Source organism: Coenobita brevimanus, chromosome 67 (assembly GCF_032717465.1).
Source record: "Coenobita brevimanus isolate Jiangsu-jjx chromosome 67, ASM3271746v2, whole genome shotgun sequence".
Taxonomy (NCBI): domain Eukaryota; kingdom Metazoa; phylum Arthropoda; class Malacostraca; order Decapoda; family Coenobitidae; genus Coenobita; species Coenobita brevimanus.
The window spans coordinates 2,368,070-2,386,954 of record NC_137020.1 but is presented as its reverse complement, the minus strand read 5'-3'; positions in this window follow the sequence as shown (position 1 = coordinate 2,386,954).

Below are 18,885 nucleotides of genomic sequence, written 5' to 3'. Positions count from 1 at the left end.
TGACCTTAGGTAGGCTCTTTGAAAGCGAAATTTAGACTGGAGGCATCGAAGAGGCGATGGATGAGGTTCTGAAGCTCTTGGATATCCTTTATTTTGGCGGAAATGTCATTGACATTGCAGTAGTAGAATCAAGGATGATAGTCAGTCAATATATTGGCCTCGATTGTACAGTCAGGGAAAGTTCCGCATTACTCACTGTTTGGAGCATTGGTTGTCGACGAATATTCACGAAGAGTAGGCAGACTCCACATGTCTGGTAACTGTGAGTGGGAGGAAGGATGGCCGGAGGTGGGAAGGTTTGCAGAGTTGCTCAAGTCACAGTATCAATAGCCAATGATAATGCGACCGACGTATTCTCAAAGTGCAAAAACCATATGTTGTTTGTATGGTTTCACACAGTTATCTGAGTATTATATGATTCATGTTTACTGTCAAACGTATGCTTCTTTGCCTTCGTTTTCAAATGATTGATAGGAATGATAGTTACGGAGACTGATCTTATAATTAGGACTTCCCATGTCATACTGTCCAAAGGAAAACGAAAAGTCTGTTAATCGCTCATACAGATTATATTATTAATATTATTATTATTATTATCATTATTATTATTACACACTGCCCTAGCCTCGAACTTATAAGTTCGAGATGAATAATTACCAGAATAACACTGAAAATGTTTGCCGCCGAATATTTATACTGTGATGGCAGAGGATAAATAATTCTATCTATCTATCTATCTATTTATTTATTTATCTATCTATCTATCTATCTATATATAGTGGCTTTGTTTTCGAGTCAACACTAAATATAAATATATGTTATATCGTTACGAATATCTGGGGAAACGTCTCATATTAAAGTCAAGAGTGAATGAAAGCATTCAAACCTCTGTCTGAATCCAGCAAGCTTCCATAACTTTCCTGACAATATTAACTCTACAGACATCTGCTTTTTTTTTTTCATAAAATGCTACCATCATATTGTCATCTATCCTTACTAAATTAACTCAAACACACGGTCCAAGCCATACATTGCAGACTTACAAGTGATTCTCAACCAATCACCAAACAGTCCTCTGCCGGCAATCCCCCGCCTCCCCCTCCACACTCACAGTTACCAGACACATTAGGTCTGGTTGCCTCTTCACATTCACTTGTCTCACACCAGTGCTTCGAGAGGTGGGTAATGCGGAACTTTCCCTGACTGGACCTATAATAAAATATATATATATATATATATATATATATATATATATATATATATATATATATATATATATATATATATATATATATATATATATATATGGATAGATAGACAGATATATGCCTATGACAAAAATTATGTATAAGATATCATTACGTAGGCGTTAAAACCACCACATCATTCCAGTTTGTCAGAAATAACAGAAATACAGCATTTCAGTAACACGTTAGCAACCAGTCTCACATTGCTCGCCTTCAACGCATTGAGGCAGGAGGCAAGACTACTCTAGTCCAGTACATTTATAGGTAGATGGCCAGCCTCCGCTGGATGGAATAATATATTCGTTACACCTCTGATCACCTCAGAATAACTGAAGTTATGCGAATGGTATGACTGTCCTTCTGATTGGAACATTATTTTTTTTCCTTGGCCCAGCTCTGGACATATTTCTGAGAGTTCGTTTCCAGTTCCCCCAGATGTCATACACCTTCACATGCCACCACTTCCGTGCTAATACCATACACCCTCACTGAATAGTGGTACAGTATATATTATTATTTTTTTTTTACTGTGCTGGAATGATGATACGAGCATGAGGGATTTAATGAAAAGTGGTAGATCTTGTAGATCAGTACTGTATAGTCAAAATGTGATTTTGGCTCATCCTGGAGCTGGGAATCACTTTTCTAACCAATTGACCACCACCTCTGGTAATGACCGACATCTCTCCCAAAGTAACTACGAGGCACCTTTTTAATTTTTTTTTTCCTTGAAGATGTGAATAAGATGAACCGCATGGCATCATCAGCACCATCTAGACCCCCTTTTCTCATCTAAGTATGGGGGTCTGCAGGGACCTGAAAACAAGGAAAAACAGAGAACCAGAAAGCGTTGAGAAAGCGCATATCTCCTCCAGTGCTGTTGCCATTTAAAAGGATCCGGATCCGGATCCGTGGATGTAGGCTCCGGATATGGATCCGTGGATGTATGTTCCGGATATGGATCCATGGATGTAGGATCCGGGTACAGATCCGCGCCCAAATTTAATCAATTCTTTTTCGGTCCATGGTCCACCTTTCCGCAAAATTTCATTGAAATTCATAGAGAGCTTTTGGAGATACTGTGCAGGATACCCCGGGTCTGGATCCGGCTCCTGCCCCAAAATTCAAACATTTCTTTATTGGCCGATGGCTCACCCTTCAACAAAATTTAATCATAATCCGTTCATAACTTTTTGAGTAATCCGGCTAACAGACAGACAGACAAGCAGACAAGCAGACGCAGGGTAAAACACCCGTGGCGGAGGAAAATAGAGATATACTACCGTAGACGGTAAAATGTACTGCACCAGGCACAAATTTACACATTATTCAACTACTCCTTCATATATAAACATGAAGTGAAAATGACTGAGGCAAGCCCAAAAATTGTTGCACAGATGTAGCAAGGTTCAGTGTTTAGATACGGTACACACCCACACATCATTTCCATTATGACTGTCAGGATTTGTATATTGTGTCTGAAGACCAGATCTGTGTTCCCATTTTTTAAACATTATTTTCATACACAATGACTGGACACTTTCGTCTGTACAATATACAGTATACATGTACCGGTATATATATATATATATATATATATATATATATATATATATATATATATATATATATATATATATATATATATATATATATATGCGCTGTTTCAAAAATAGTGTTCATAAATGTCAGAATGAACAGAGCAGGAATATATAAATATACTTTACTATGTGACATTTTTGGGAATTTGTCATAGTTACTGTGATATTACACATTTTATGTTTAATAGGAAACTCTAGGGGATGAAAACGATCAGTAACTTACCATCACCTCAATACCTTTATTTTTTCATAATCTTGTGTACACCGATGTAATGTACACCCTATAAAAAAAGAATCGGGACCCTACGAGCTGATGCGTCTCGCAATGACCATTGATACGTACCAGAACTCAGTTGGGGCTTCAAATTCCTTCGTGCGGTGTGGCATATTGTATCGTGCAGTAAGGGTCCCGATTCTTTTTTTATAGGGTGTACATTATTAAAGAAACCTACATAAATGTGAACCTGAAGCAGCAAATCATGTTTGCCTCATGAGTTTGAACGAAGCTTCGTGATTTGAAGGGACTGTGAAAAGGTTAGAGAAAGAAGGATGTATCGGTAGTCTTAAGTCAGCACCAGACGTGAAGCCATACACTTCTGCAGAGTACACAGACATGTTACTTACGTTGGGTGCAGCAGGAGGAAATGTAGCCGAAGCAGTAAGGATGTATGATGAGCGATATCCTAACCGGGGGCAACCATCTCGGCCTATTTCCTCCGTGTAGAACGACGACTAAGGGAATATGGCACACTGAATCCACGAGCAGTACACAGAGGAAGGCCTCATGCTAAGCACCTACTCGATGTAGAAGAGGATATTCTTAACGCCATCGGAGATGAACTATCTACAAGTACGCGTAGACTTGGTGCACGATTCGGTGTGGCTCATGCATGTGTATGGAGGATTGTAAACAAACAAGGCCTGTACCCGTATCATCACCAGCCCATCCATGCTCTGACCGAACGTGGTTATCCCCAGCAAGTGGATTTCTGTAGGTGGCTTCTTACTCATGCGAGTGAGACCAACGGTTTTCTTGCACATGTTTTGTGGAGTGATGAGGCTGTGTTCACAAGAGGTGGCATGCTAAACCAACATAATACACACACATGGGCGGCAGAAAACCCACATGTAACAACAACAAGGGGACATCAAGAACGTTTTGTGATCAACGTGTGGGCCGGTATTCTTGATGAAGGTGTAATCGGACCATTTTTGCTACCACAAAAACTTACAGGATGACCTTCCCATACTACTTGAAGATGTGCCCCTCAGAACACGTACGCGAATGTGGTTCCAGCATGATGGGGCTCCACCTCTCTTTGCACGAGGTACGAGGGATTTCCTTAATGCTATGTACCCTGACAAGTGGATTGGCCACGGAGGTCCCATTGCCTGGCCACCTAGATCACCCGACCTAACTCCACTTGACTTTTATCTTTGGGGACACCTGGAAAGCAGGGTGTATGCTACACCAGTCAACACCCGTCAAGAACTGTGGCAAAGAGTTCAAGAGGCGTGCAGAGAGGTAAGGAACACACCACGGGTATTTGAACGTGTACGCCAGTCACTTCTGCGCCGAGCCCAAGCCTGTATTAACGAGGGGGGTAGAAATTTCGAGCACCTATTGTAATTCTGTAGTGTACAATACATCGGTGTGCACAAATGTATGAAAAAATAAAGGTATTGAGTGATGGTAAGCTACTGATCGTTTTCATCCCCAAGAGCTTCCAATTAAACATAAAATGTGTAATATCACGGTAAATATGACAAATTTCCAAAAATGTCATAGAGTAAACTATTCATTCTGCAATTTACGAACATTGTTTTTGAAACACCCTGTATATATGAGTGTTGTTTAGTAATTCCGGTCTGCCTAGTCGATGAGACCCATCAACGGCAGGCAAGCAATCCCTCCAACAAAGCCTTCCCGTGCAGGTACCGATGTACTCTTCGGCAAACAGCTCCTCATCGCAGTGACGTGTGGAGAAAACATTAAAGGTTTGGTTTCTAGATGGCTGACACATCTGCATCTCCACCCAGTTAACATGGGTACCATGACTGGCTGCACAGTATTTATCTACATGGTTACCATTCAGTGTTATAAAAGGTTTCTTGGGTTATAGGAAATAATTATGCTTGTCACTTAGTGCAGAGTCACCTGAAGAGAAAAGAAAAGTCATAATGAAAGGCAGGAAGGTTGGGGAAAAGAGGAGGATGGAAGGAAAAGAATGATAAAGGCAGTGGAAGACGTATGCAACGCCAGGTCAAGTGAATGGATGATGGTCGCCTCCCATCCAATACCATTTGCATGCGTGTAAAACACAGGTACAAAATTCAAACTCTGTACTACGGACTGTTTATATAAAACTGTGTTATTGAAGTACCGTAACAGAAATTAGCCTCTCTCAGACAGAAGACGTCATTCATATCTTACTTTTGCTGCTACAATGCGAGTATGCTCTGCTGAACATTGTGCGCATATAATACAGAGGTCAATCAAGGCTATACCTAACAATCTTACTTCAAAAAGTCTCTAAACTGAGGAAAATTATATGGAAATAGCATAAAGAACATGCAAAAAGTGTTTGTAGGTTTAGGGGATTATTGAGAGTTACAGTAATTAACCTCAAAATGGTATCATTTCTTTTATTTGGAATAATCGTCTGGTAGTTATCTGAAGGAATTGCCTACTGAGTTCAGTGTACTGAAACTGACACTGGAGATAGTTTCTAACCCTTTAATTGTAGACATATTTTTAGATGAACAAAGTTATCTACTATAATCAGGTGCCTTCACAGCAGCGAATGTTCATTAATTGGTAGTTTTAATCGTTCATTCAGACTACACAGTTTCTTTGTCACCGTTGCTGCTGTTTCAGTACATAAATTATCGTAGAATATGCATCAGATGGACAGCAGGGGTAACGATGTGGCATCCCTGACATGACACGAAAGGTAGAGGCAGAAAGAGAACGAGAAAGATAAAATTCGCATATTTGCTGAGAGTGCGTGGAACACGATAATAGTCAGCGTTTGAGAATGACGGCAGATGGGCGACGCCTTATTCCTGCAGAGAACTGACTCAGGTAGATGAGGAATAATGGCAGGATATTTACGTCTGTAACATAAATGATGTAAATAGAGCGTTCAGTAACTCCTTCTTAAGACACAACCTAATGGTGAATTCCAACTCTTGGTGGCATACATTATAAAATACGTCATGACATAGCTGTTAATTCATTAATTTTGTTAGTGTACTACACAATATAAAGGGTGGAGAGAGAGAAGCCGCGAGGAAGAGAGGGGTAGGACCAGAGATGGTACAGAGGCAGCAACTGACATGGGGTTATAGGCATGCTCCAACGGCTCTTTATATACATTATGCTTCAAGGAAATGCACCGTAACCCATTTACGAGGGCATACACCGGCCCTCCCGCACCTGGGGCACCGTACACACACACACACACACACACACACACACACACACACACACACACACACACACACACACACACGCGCACGCGCACGCGCGTGGTGAGTTTCATACTGAACAGTTCAGCTGTATTAGGAGGGCTGGTAAGAGTGGCTGTGCAAGATGACAAATAGGTCTACTGTGAAAGTATGCAGTGTAAAACAAATGGATATGTCGAGGAAGTTTTGTTTTACAGCAACATCGAATTTGGTATTTGTATGCTATGCATTGCAATAACGATTCACTGGCAGTCTTTACCTCTGCCAGCGAAGTTGAACTGGGGTCATGCATTCACCCACGTCTATTTATCTGTGTTCAAAATATCGAAAAACATAGTTACCGGATTTCAGTTAAATATGGTGGATAGGTTGGTAGTAGGTCAAGGAAGAGTTTATTAAAGTTTGAGATTGATCTGGATCTATATGAGAGAATAATCAATAAATTATTTTGACGCTGGCAGAGGTATTCGCTCTCTTAGATTGCATAATAAGGAATACTAAGACAGTAGAATTAAATGGCTATGTGAGACCATGAAATTATTCGTCTGGTAGTAAAAAGAAATTTGAACAGTAAATCATAAATTTCGTCCGTGTTGTAGGAGGTGTGTGCTCTCCGACAGCTATAGATTTAAAGTTTAATTTATACTGGAAGTCTTTGATGCTTAATTCGAGACATGCGATTATTATGATATCGTAGTTTACACATTGTCGGTCTTATTACTAAGGTTATAATTCCGTGAGTCTAGAAGTAAATTTACCTCTTTCATTAGTACCAAGCTGTTAGTTAACCAATTGGAGGTGAAGTGTTACCCCCAGGCACGTAGTCGACTCTTACAGAACCATTCTAAGATTTGAAATCAGTGTACAAAGATCTCACGCTTATTTAGTATTGTCTAGACTAAAAATCATCATTATGTGAGAGGTCATAGCATTATTTCAGTATAAAATATGACACAATGGAGGTGATATAGTACTGATCTAATTAAGTGTTTGACAAGGGAAAATAATGCAAAGGGTCCCATCCATTACTGCGGCAGCATTATCTCTATTTGTTTCATTTCACTGTCCCAGTCATTTGGTTCCAGTTGGTGAAACCATTCCTTAGACACGCAAAAATACCGAGGAGAGGATGTTTCAAGGATCTTTTATCACATCTTTCATTCATTCCTTCAGTTCGTTTTGCACCGTGGTTGTAACATGATACTACTACAACTACTACTACTACTACTGCAAATACTATACTACTACTACTACTATTACTACTACTACTACTACTACTAAAAATAATAATAATTTTTATTATTATTATTATTATTATTATTATTATTATTATTGTTATTATTATGATTATTATTATTATCATCATCATTATTATTATTATTATTATCGTTGTTGTTGTTGTTGTTCATGTTGTTTCCTGTGTTAGTGCCTACATGGCTACCTGGCCTCTAGGACATTTGGGCTAGTTTTTTTCTTTTTACACTGTTTAATTGTTCCTACTGTAACAATGTATCCCTATAATTAAATATTTTGGCATCTCCCTTCATTACAACAGTAGTCCAATATATTAAATAATTAAGCATTGCCATACACTTGACCACACCACTTCCGCCGTGGTAGCCGAGCGGTTAGTGTTGGTAACAATGAAACTGATGGCTTGTTAGCTCCATGGCGCAGGGAACTGGCGCCACTCGACTCAGGTGACCTTCCCCTCTCTGATGGTGTGTAGATAAAATGAATACCTAGAGTAACACCGAGGGGAGGTGTAGGTAACTGTTGCTTGGATGATACAGTGGCAATATAATGAGGGATGATAGCTGTATAACCCATAACAAGCTTTGAGGTTCAAGTTGCGGCCGCATCTCTTCGTGAATCAGGCTTCCATATTTTTTTTGTATCAGATTCTGGACTTAGGCTTAATAGCCCGTTCCCTGAAGTCCAACAGTCCTCGTACATACACCATACATCCCCACATTTCACTAATTTGGCGTTAACACCTTCCATAAAAAAAATTGATACATGCTTGGGTTGTTGAATTCAGGACTGGTGTACTGGTATCAGCGGAGATATTTTTACATGTTGGCGGTCTTTCGGTGATCAGTAAGGTCTGCTTTATGAAATTAGAATCCATTGAACTGATCCCCTCTCCCAACCACTGGGACAGCAGTCTACCTCTCTACCGGCTCGGCCATCGCCTTGAAGCAATACACAGCATCGCCAGAGACACCGCAACATACGGTGAAACAATCACTCACGACAAATTCCGCTGAATGTATCGATAACGGCACATACACTGATGACTGTACGTTTTTATTCTTGGTTTCTGTTTCAACAAATGTAATACAAAAAGAATAAGAATACTGGAGATAGGAATGTTAAAATGAAAGCAAGGGATGATATATAATTAAACGGGTGATGAAAGACTAGCGAATAGATAAAATGAAATAGAAGAATATATTATTTTAAAAAATAAAATGAATGGGAAGAAGGAAGAAACAATGTATTATGGAGAAGAAGAGGTAAGGTACAGGGAGGAGGACGAGAGGATTAAAAAGGAATTAAAATGAAACAGAAGACAAAGGCAGTAGAAAAATAGAATGTGATGAAAATGATTAGGTATGGGTAGTGGAAGCATATGGGGTAAGAATAAGAGAAATAAACTTATGAGATATACCATTGAAATTAACCTCTTTCCTCCGATGACGTCTTTCTTATCTTATTCTTGCCCTCTCTAGACAGATACACGATATTAACGTAAGGGAGACTTTTCGAAGTGGAGTGGTAAGATACAGTGTAACATAGCCCCTTCCTCGCAACATGCCACCAAGTAGTCGAACAGTAGTGTCTGAGTTGCTGAGTTTACTTCTTTAGTAAATGAAGTTTTGATCATCTTATTTCCATATAATTTTTTTGCTGCTTAACAATGATTACTTCAAGCAGAGGGGCTAAACAGACACAACACTCAGCAACTTTTCGTCGCTAGACTTCATTCCTTGAGGTGAACATGATTGTCTGGAAAGTGCAACAATTCTCAAATATCGGTATGTCACCTGACTGAAGGAAAGTAAAGAAATTCTCTCCTGTGGAAAGAGATGGGGGAATTTTGTGAGGCATACATGGGGAAATGGATGAAATAAGATATTAAAGGAGGATCGGGGAAAGTGAAATGGAGAAATGGAAAAAGAAAGGGAATATGTAATGAGGAAAGGATGTGAAGACAGAAGGTGAAACTGAAGGGAGGAAACAGTACGGTAAGCGGTTAATCCCAGCATTTAGATGATTGCTTTTCTTCAGTGACATTATTTTTACTGTCAGACAATTATTCTTCATTCAAAGATTACCTTACAGTGAAACTGTGACAATGTTGCTTTTACCAGTTTAAGTACGACAAATTTTATATTTATGTAGTTATGCATTTATTTATTTATTTGTTTATTACTTCTTTTATTTATCCCTACCATCTGACGATTTTAGCTTCTTACAGGGCTCTATTACAATCTATTATACAATAAGCTCTCCTCTGTGGGTTTATCACATACAACATTTAAAGAAAAGATTAAAGTCAAATTCTGCTAATCTCAGCAACTGAATTGTCTAAGCAATTCCCTTCGGTCTCCCCCCCCCCCTCTTTTTATGCCGCAGTGTTATTTCATGATAGGTTTATTAACACTTACACTAAGCATTCGTTTGATCGTTGGTGTGACTGGTCCCAGCACCTGTTTTTCTACACATAGTCATCACCTATGTGTCCAAGCGCCTTATAGCGCATTCGCTTAGTTCTCCATCATTATGTGTAACTAGTCATCTTTAGAACTTTCTTCCTTATATTGTCGTTATATCGTCTCCTCCGTCCAATTCTTTTTAAGTGCATTCTGTCGAGACATTAAAAAAAAACGGATATTTGATACTTCTTGTTCAACTTTCTTTGCAAGGAACAACAATTTGCAGTTTCAAACCTTTGTTCATTGTTTTTGCAAGAAAAAATGCAGCCCTAGCACAGACCTATTATTATTCATATACAAAGTACATTATTCTTATTGGTCTAATTACCTGCCCTCATAGAGGCCCTACATTTTACTCGGGCCATGTTTGCCTCTCCTTTATACTTTTCCCACACCTTCATATTGTTTAATACTATTTCCGGGGAGATCAACAAAAGTGATTGTTGCACACATATGTCAGCTTCTTGTGTGTGTGTGTGTGTGTGTGTGTGTGTGTGTCCTCGCCTGTGTATCCGCGTCGATGCCCTTTACAAGATTTTGACAAGGTTTTTCCTCTTCTCCTGGCCTTACCGAGCACCTGACAGTTACTTGATGAACTACGATTGACGCTTTTTCCCACCTCCCACACTCGCACTCTTCCCCTCTCCAACTTCAACACTCTCACTCTCACCCTGCCCACCTCTCACACTCTACAACTCCCACAGTCCTACCTTCCCATCCTCACACCCTTTCTAGCTCCCACATTCAAAACCTTTCTTCATCAAACATGTACGAGCTCATTACCGCCCTCACTCATATCCCTTAGTCCTCAGTAATCATATTCCACACTTATACCCACATCCTTTCTTACACACACTAACACACCACTAATCTTGAAAGATGTTGGGCTGTACTTCGGAAGCCATATTAGTTAGAGAGAAAAAAAAATCAGTAGAAATATGGCTGCTGGCTGACAAGTATCGTTGTTTGGACACAAGGCAAAATTGAATGTTTGCAGGACTTCCCCGCCTGGTGGTTGCCGGCAGTCCCGTGAGAAGGAAGCAGATGCTACCCCAACGCAGTTAAACTTACAACACTTAAACAAAAGACTGATTATGCCATGAATTTTCTTACGAAAACTTTAAGAGGCTTCCAGAGGACTCTGTTCTGAGCTACTGAACTGTTGATTGGTGTGGTGAAAAAGTATTGTTTACCCTATCAGTACTTTTTTTTTTTTAAATAATTACCAAAGGGATTTTGTGTGTGTGTGTGTGTGTAATTCACCGGGTCGATCAGGATCACTTGATGGTCGTGATCGTCAGCTTTTACCCTCCCGGAAGGGAGCTGAGAGCTCATATAGTCCGATCTAAGGGCAAGGCTGTGACCTTCACACACCCACACACCCGTCCCCTTGCTCAAGGGGGACAGTAACCACCCACTTCGTCAGTGAAACTTTTCGCAACCTGAGCGAGGCGCGAACTCCCGTCTACCAGATGGCAAGTGAGAACGTTACCACTGCACCAGCGAGCGGTGTGTGTGTGTGTGTGTGTGTGTGTGTGTGTGTTGCCTTTCTTACTAGATCTAGTTGCCATGCTTTCACAACTTTATTCCTCGGCTAACTGCCCAGAAACATACAATGATATACCTGGGTTTGATATCTCAGGATATCTTTCTCGAATTTTATGCATTTATTTATTAAAAAATTATCTTACAGCCGAAAAGAACTAAAGCATCGCTCGGGGAACTACCAAAAGATGATGTGAGCCATAAGACACTAAATCAGTAATCCCAACAAGATGCGTTCCTTTCAGCTTGGACCTAGGTGATAGAACGGGGCGAGTTCGTGTAGGACATATCATCTAGCCTCATATGCATGACCGAAAGAGGTTGAGTCTTGTGCTTTTCCAAAAGGGGGATACTGTATTGTATGAGTACTTAAGGAAATAACATGAATTTGCCGGCAAACATTACTTTTATAGCTGTTGTTTACTACTGTAGGTAGTAAATGATATATTTGGTTGAAGATACCCTCTAGTAAAGAGCATGCTCGATCTCATATCCAAAAGTATGTAAAATAGCTTGGGGAGAGCAAGAACATAATTCTTACGTTATCACAGGCAAAGGGTCAACTTACGCCACTGATATACAGAGCTTTTGTCATGAATTTTCTTAGCGAAAACATTAAAAAGACCCATTTATTCTTGTAGGCAGCTAAACTGTATGTCTGCCGGGCGAGAAATCGTTGTTGACCACTTCACGGTGATGATGCGTTTTACTGCAATAATGATGCTGATATACGATGGTATTAATCTCAAAGGAGACTTGTCGAACTGGAGGGATTAGATACAGGCTTCATTATCAGGGGCAGAACGAGAAGTGTTTCCTGTGTTGAATGAAACTGCTTGTCGGCAGCAAGAATAAAACATAATTCATTTCAGTATTGTTGGGTTAAAGGAGGGTTGGCTGTACGTGGGCTTCTGAGACGAAGTTTCCAACACGGTTAATCTTGTCAGTAAACCTAAGAAGCAACAGGCGAACTCGCTGAAGGAAAAGTGCACGAAAAGAAGGGATGAAAAGAGCAGGTGCAGTAAACTTAGACAATGTGGAGTGCTGATGGAGTGGACCGTTGACTAGTGGAGGAGGGTGGAGGAGGGTGAAATAGGTTGGCACTGGGTGATGTGAAGTGGAATAGAGTGAAATGGAGTGGCGTCGGATGAAGTGGAGTTGGGTGGAGTGTAACTGGCTCAGGATACGGCAAAGTGAGCCAGATTAGGGCAAGACAAGGCAGGGCAAGATAGAGCAAAGCCGAGCACAGAAGGACAGGTTAAAGTATGGCATGGCAAAGCAGGTCAGGGCATGGCTTCATAGGGGAAAGTAAGAAAGGGAATAGTAAGACAGGGCGAAGCACGACAAAGCAGTGCATGACAGGGCTTGGCAGGGAAAGGCTGGTTAATGTAAAGCAGGACAACCGGCAAAGTACAATAGAAGTTATTCCACGATCAATTCTAGATCGATGCTGAGGTGTTGGGTGAATTGTAACAGTTGCCAATGTTTTTCCAACTGGTTTTGTCAATCGCAGTCTCTCGCTCCTAAGGTTGCTGGTTCTGTTGGATATAGAAAGGACAAGATGCAGATCCTTGGCACTGTGGTTTTGTGGATTTAATCGGCTTTACAACATAAGTTGCGTATATCACCTTAGTACTATTGTGTGTAATAGTGAAAGGTTTTTAATAATAGTATAATTTATTAATCAATCAGAGACCATGATAATTGCCAGTATGAGGCAAAAATGAATTTAAAAACTATAAGTCTGTTATGCGAACTTCCAGTTCACATGTAACTGCTTGAAATTGTCGGGTCATAAACACAACTGAGCCGCCTTCTGGTGGGGGAGCGGGACACTACCGATGACGTTGGGCTGAGCATGCTCATTGTAAAACCAGGCTTGAATGCCCAGTTGGCGGTCGCTGGTGGTAGCCAGTATCTCGCCTGCCACAGTCACCACCACCAGCACCACCATTAAGGACCACAGCACAAGTTGTAAATATCTAGTTATTGTTATTTATTGCTTTTTACAAGATGTTGAGATTGTATCTTGAATTTTCATGTATTTACCTTAATTTTTGAGAAATGTATTGCGTTGTTAAAAATGCTGGACTTGTATCTTGAAATTACATGTATTTACCTTTATTTCTGAGAAATGAATTTTGTTTAAAATGTTGGGGTTGTATCTTGCATTTACATGTATTTAACTTTAGTGTGAGAAGCATATTTCTGTGCTTTCAGACAAATACATAACCCTACAACCGGAAGATCATACATTAATATCCCAGGATGATGATTCTCAGCCCTGAGACCAAACATATTCCTTCGGACGGGATCCTACAGCTGTGAACCTGAAATCTACAGATCCTAAATAGTGGAACACCACCTAGCCATTCACCATAAATGGCCAGTCAACCCAATGTATGGTGTGTGGTGTACAGTGTGCAGTGTCCATTTGCTCTGTTACTACAGTGCATCACCATGGGCAGCATATTCCCAAAGCTTTGAAAATTCAAAGAACTGCTGCGTGGACAAGGGCCATCAAACTAGTGAACGACCTGAAGGCGATTGAGAACTAGGGGGAAAAAGCAGATTCCGATGACCTGATTTACATTATTAACCTAGGGGAGAATCACTTCACCTTCATGCAGAGTCTTCAGGGTGAGTTGGATCAACACAACATCCCTGATGAACTGCACCACCTTTAAAATTTAGATGAAATCATTTTCAAGTCCAAACGCCTGCTGGCTCGTTTGGATAAAGCCACCACGAGTCAACCTAGTCCTGGTCTCATCACACAGTTACCCAACACCACTAAAAAAATCAAGCACGACTTCCACCTTCCTACCTTTAAGGGTGACATCTTTGTCTGGCCAGTTCTAGGAACTTTTTTATTTTAGCCGTTCATGACAACAAGCAGTACTCCCCAGTCGAGAAACTAGTCCATCTTAAAGTACACCTCGATGGAGAAGTAGCTAGATCCATCCATGGCATGGTTGTAACCAGTAATAACTACGCCATCGCTGTCAACATCCTTCAGGAGAGGTTTGGGAGAGAAGACCTATGGAAAAAATCCCTAATGGCCAGTCTCCTGTACATCCTTCGTACCATTGATGGTGAGAACTTTAAGTTTCTGCATTGTTTTGTGGACGACCTCACTGCCAGTGTCAGGACTCTTGGAGTGCTCAAAGCCCTTGAGGAGAACTACGGTCAGCTTTTCCTACCTGTGTTGAGCAGGATCCATGACACCTGAAGACATCAATGGGCTAGGTATAAGAAGATCAACACCGTTTCTGATTCAGATCTTACAGCCTTTCTCAAGTTCTTGCAACAGGAGGTGTCCATCCGTGAAGAATCTACACCAGATCAGTGGTGTCTACAGTGTGCTCAACCTTCAACGACACTGGACAGAATCGCCCAGGAGAGAAGATTGCATCTCCAAATCTTGTAACCACATCCAGCACACGCTATCAAAGTGCAACCATTATGAGAAGGAGTCTGTGGATGATCACTGGGCGTGGTGAAGAAGGCAGGTGTATGTGTCCAGTGCTTAGGACCGTATAACTACATTCTTGCTCCAGTAACACATGTCTGTCTTGTAACTGACCTTATCATTCATTACACCATCATCACGGCTGATGATCTCAGCTCTCACCCTTTGCTACTCCATACCAGCCATCATAGTTAACTGACAGTCTGCTTCCTTGTCTCAACACCAAATGACTGGAGAAAAAGTGGACTGCAAATGCTAGGAGAAACTAAAGCACTTCAGATAAACACTCTACTCATCAGGGATTTGAGAAGTAGTCTCAGCATGGACAACCACACCCTAATGACCAAGAGCTTCATTGGTACAGGGTCACCACCCGGGATGTTGCTACAGCCCTACAGCAATGGTGGTTGCAGTGAATGGTCAGTACACCCCTTTAGTCTGCCTCTTCATTGATGGTGGATCAGACTCATCATACATACGTTCTTCAGCTGCCGATGACTTGAGACTTCCAGTGTTAGACTCTGAGACATTCACTTGTGTCAGCTTTCCGGAGAAAGTGGAGGTTCCAGAGTATGACCAAGTGAGGGTCACTCTGTGGGGTCGGAACGGTGATCCTTCATCAGACTTCTGCTTGTGGAAGACGAAACACCTCTTTGCTCCCTTACCACCAAGAAAGCCCGCTCCTTGTACTGCTCTCGAAGGGATTCAGCTAGCCAATGACTTCAGTGAAGGACCCGCAGACATACTGATCGGGGCAGATCAGATGTATGACATAATCACCTGGAACCAGATTCCTATCTCAAAGAGGCTTTGAGGTGTCAAGACAATTTTTGGATACGTCATCTATGGAGGTTCCAGAGATGCACTATCGTGTCACCACTCCTATTACCGAAATAGAGTTCAGGCTGTCTGGGATCTAGGCTCTCTTGGAATCTCTGACCAAGAACTCACACCCATAAGGAACTACCCAGAACTGAAAGTGGAATGAAGATAAGTGTTACAAAATGAAACTTGTTTGGAACTCTGAAGATTGACCAGCATCCAAATTGAAATCTACGAGGGTGAGGACTGACCGGTTAATGAGTCATCTAGATGTAAAGGACTTTCAAGAGTATGATGACCATGCTAGTCTTTACCAAAACTCCACTACTGAATATTCACCCAGTCACCCAGACTACTGTACATTCGTCCTGCCCTACTGAGGCATATATCGAAACGGGAAGTTAAGAGTGGTGTTTGACAGCTCAGCCAAGGAAGGTACATGGAGAAGTCTGAACTCCTACCTTGACCTTGGTATCGACCTTATGTCCTGCCTTCTGTTGGTCATCGTGGACTTCTGTGCTGATCTTGTAGGTTGTGAGGGTGACTTAAAGGCAGCGTTTCATCAGATACTCATCTGAGAAGAAGATTGCCAGAACATCTAGTTTCTGTGGACAGAGTTCTCAGGTTCCAGTGTGTCCAATTGGTCTCTCCTCTTCTCCTTTCATGCTGCTCCAAACCATCACCACCCATCTCCATTAACACACCAGCATAGAACCAGATCTTTGCCATCTGATCGAGCGTGGGATCTACATGGATGACCTATGTCTTAACTTTTCATCAGCAGATGAAGCAAATACCAGAACTGAAGCAATAAGAAGCATTTTTGCTGCTGCTAGCATGGAGCTCCACAGGATGCGTAGGACAAGAGCATCTTCCGAGAATTCAAAGGTCCTTGGGATGGGATGGAATACTATGATGTATTGTCTGACTGTAGTCATATCAAAGCAAGTCACTGTCTGACACGGAGTGGACTTTTCTCTCTGTTATCGAAGCCCCTCAACCCCCTTGGCGTGCTGACTTCATGGTTGATCTGCAGTAAAATATTCTTCCAAGACACCTGGAAGGATCCTGCTAAGCTGTCATGGGTGGCAGAATTTTCTCAAACTGTCCAAGCAGAAATAAGATGATAGGCAGATGTCTTTGACATTACATGAGTGTCACTTCCCTGCAGTGCTGATGCATTGGTGGCCCCAGATACTGTGTTCTGTGTGTTTTGCAGTGCATCTCAGAAGGCGTATTGTATTGATATCTATGCTGTCCAAGTTGGTGAGTCACGCTTGCTGTTAGCAAAAGGGAGACTAGCACCACTCTCCCAGACATTGAGCATCCCTCGACTTGATCTTATGGCAGCTTTGATCAGAGTAAAAATAATGCATATTTTCTTCCATGGGCTAAATTTACATCACCCAAAGATTCTATACTGAACTGACTCCACGGATGTACCTTCACTGGATAAAGACTTAAATAACCCTTAAGCGGTTCGTGAGGAACAGTCTCAACTATCTGCTAGTTGTTAAGCGTGGAGCAATGGCTCCACTCAATGGCCTCGCTGACTCTGCAGATCCAGGGACAAGAGGCATCTCTCTCAGTAAGCTGATTACCAGTCAAAACTGGTGAAGAGGACCCGAATTCCCGTCAAGTTTGTCTACTGCTGGATCACCGGATGAAGACGCCATCTGAGACTTTGAGCTTAGTGCTGCAGCAAAGTTGGAGATGAAAGGCACCAACACCATTGCCTTCGAATGGGTAATTTCCGTTACAACAGAAGACCCTCACGATAGTGTTGCTGGCCGATTTGCTCCAACGGAGTGTTCCAACCTCAAACAGGCAGTCAGCTGTACAACATGGATAAGGCACTTCACTCACAATGCTTGTTACCAATCTGCAGAAAGCAAGACTAAATAGCTCAGTCCTGAAGAACGAAGGGACGCTCTTCACCGAATTCGTTTAGCACAGGAAAAGACCTACTGTGTAGGTGGGGAGAGTGTTCTGTGAACTGCATATTCACTTGTAACTGTTGAGGTTGCCGGTTCATAAGCACAATTGAGTCGGCTTCTCGTGGGGGCACGAGAAACTACCGATGACGTTGGGCTGCACATGTTTATTGCAAACCCCAAGTGGAATGCCCCGTTGGCGGTCGCCGGCGGTAGTCAGCACAGTATCTCGCCTGCCACAGTCACCACCACCAACAACACCACTAAAGACCACAGCATGAATTGCAAAATATCTGGTTATTATTATTATTGCTTTGTTTAAAAGGTTGAGATTATATCTTGAATTTACATGTATTTACCTTTATTTCTGAGAAGTGTATTACTTTGTTGAAAATGCTGTGTTTGTATCTTGAATTTACTGTACATGTATTAACCTATATTTCTGAGAAGCATACTTCTATGCTTTCGGACAAATACATAACCCTACAACGAGCAGTTCATGTATTAAAATCCCAGGATGAAGATTCTCAACCCCGAAACCAAACAATGTCATTTTATCTATGTCTTTCTGTCTATCTACTTATCTTGAGAAGCCTGAACGGGATGGCATCACACTAACTGACTTCATGTCGGCCTTCTCTCCAACTCACAACCTCCTCTCGAATGTTTCTACACTGTCCATTCATGTCAAGCTTGGTTTCCCCTACCCCTCGTATCCTCGGCCTCCTCACCCCCTCTTATCCTCGGCCTCCCCCCCTCTCATCCTCGACCTCCCTTACCCCTCGCATCATCGGCCTCCCCTACCCTCTCGTCCATCCACCTCACTCACTTACACTCTTCTTGTCAGTCACGGATTCTTCATGCACTCCACATCTCCAATTCGCCTCAAGGTATTTCTTCTGAAGTTTTCGAGCATGTCTACATCAATCCCGTGACGCTCCTTTGCTTCCAGATTTGTTTGTCTGTATCTCCATGTGACTCCACCAACCCTTCTCTGATAATTTATATTCACTGCTCTCACTCCTCTCTTGGGTTCGTCCAACAAGGTTCAGGCATTACTTTCTTAAGTTA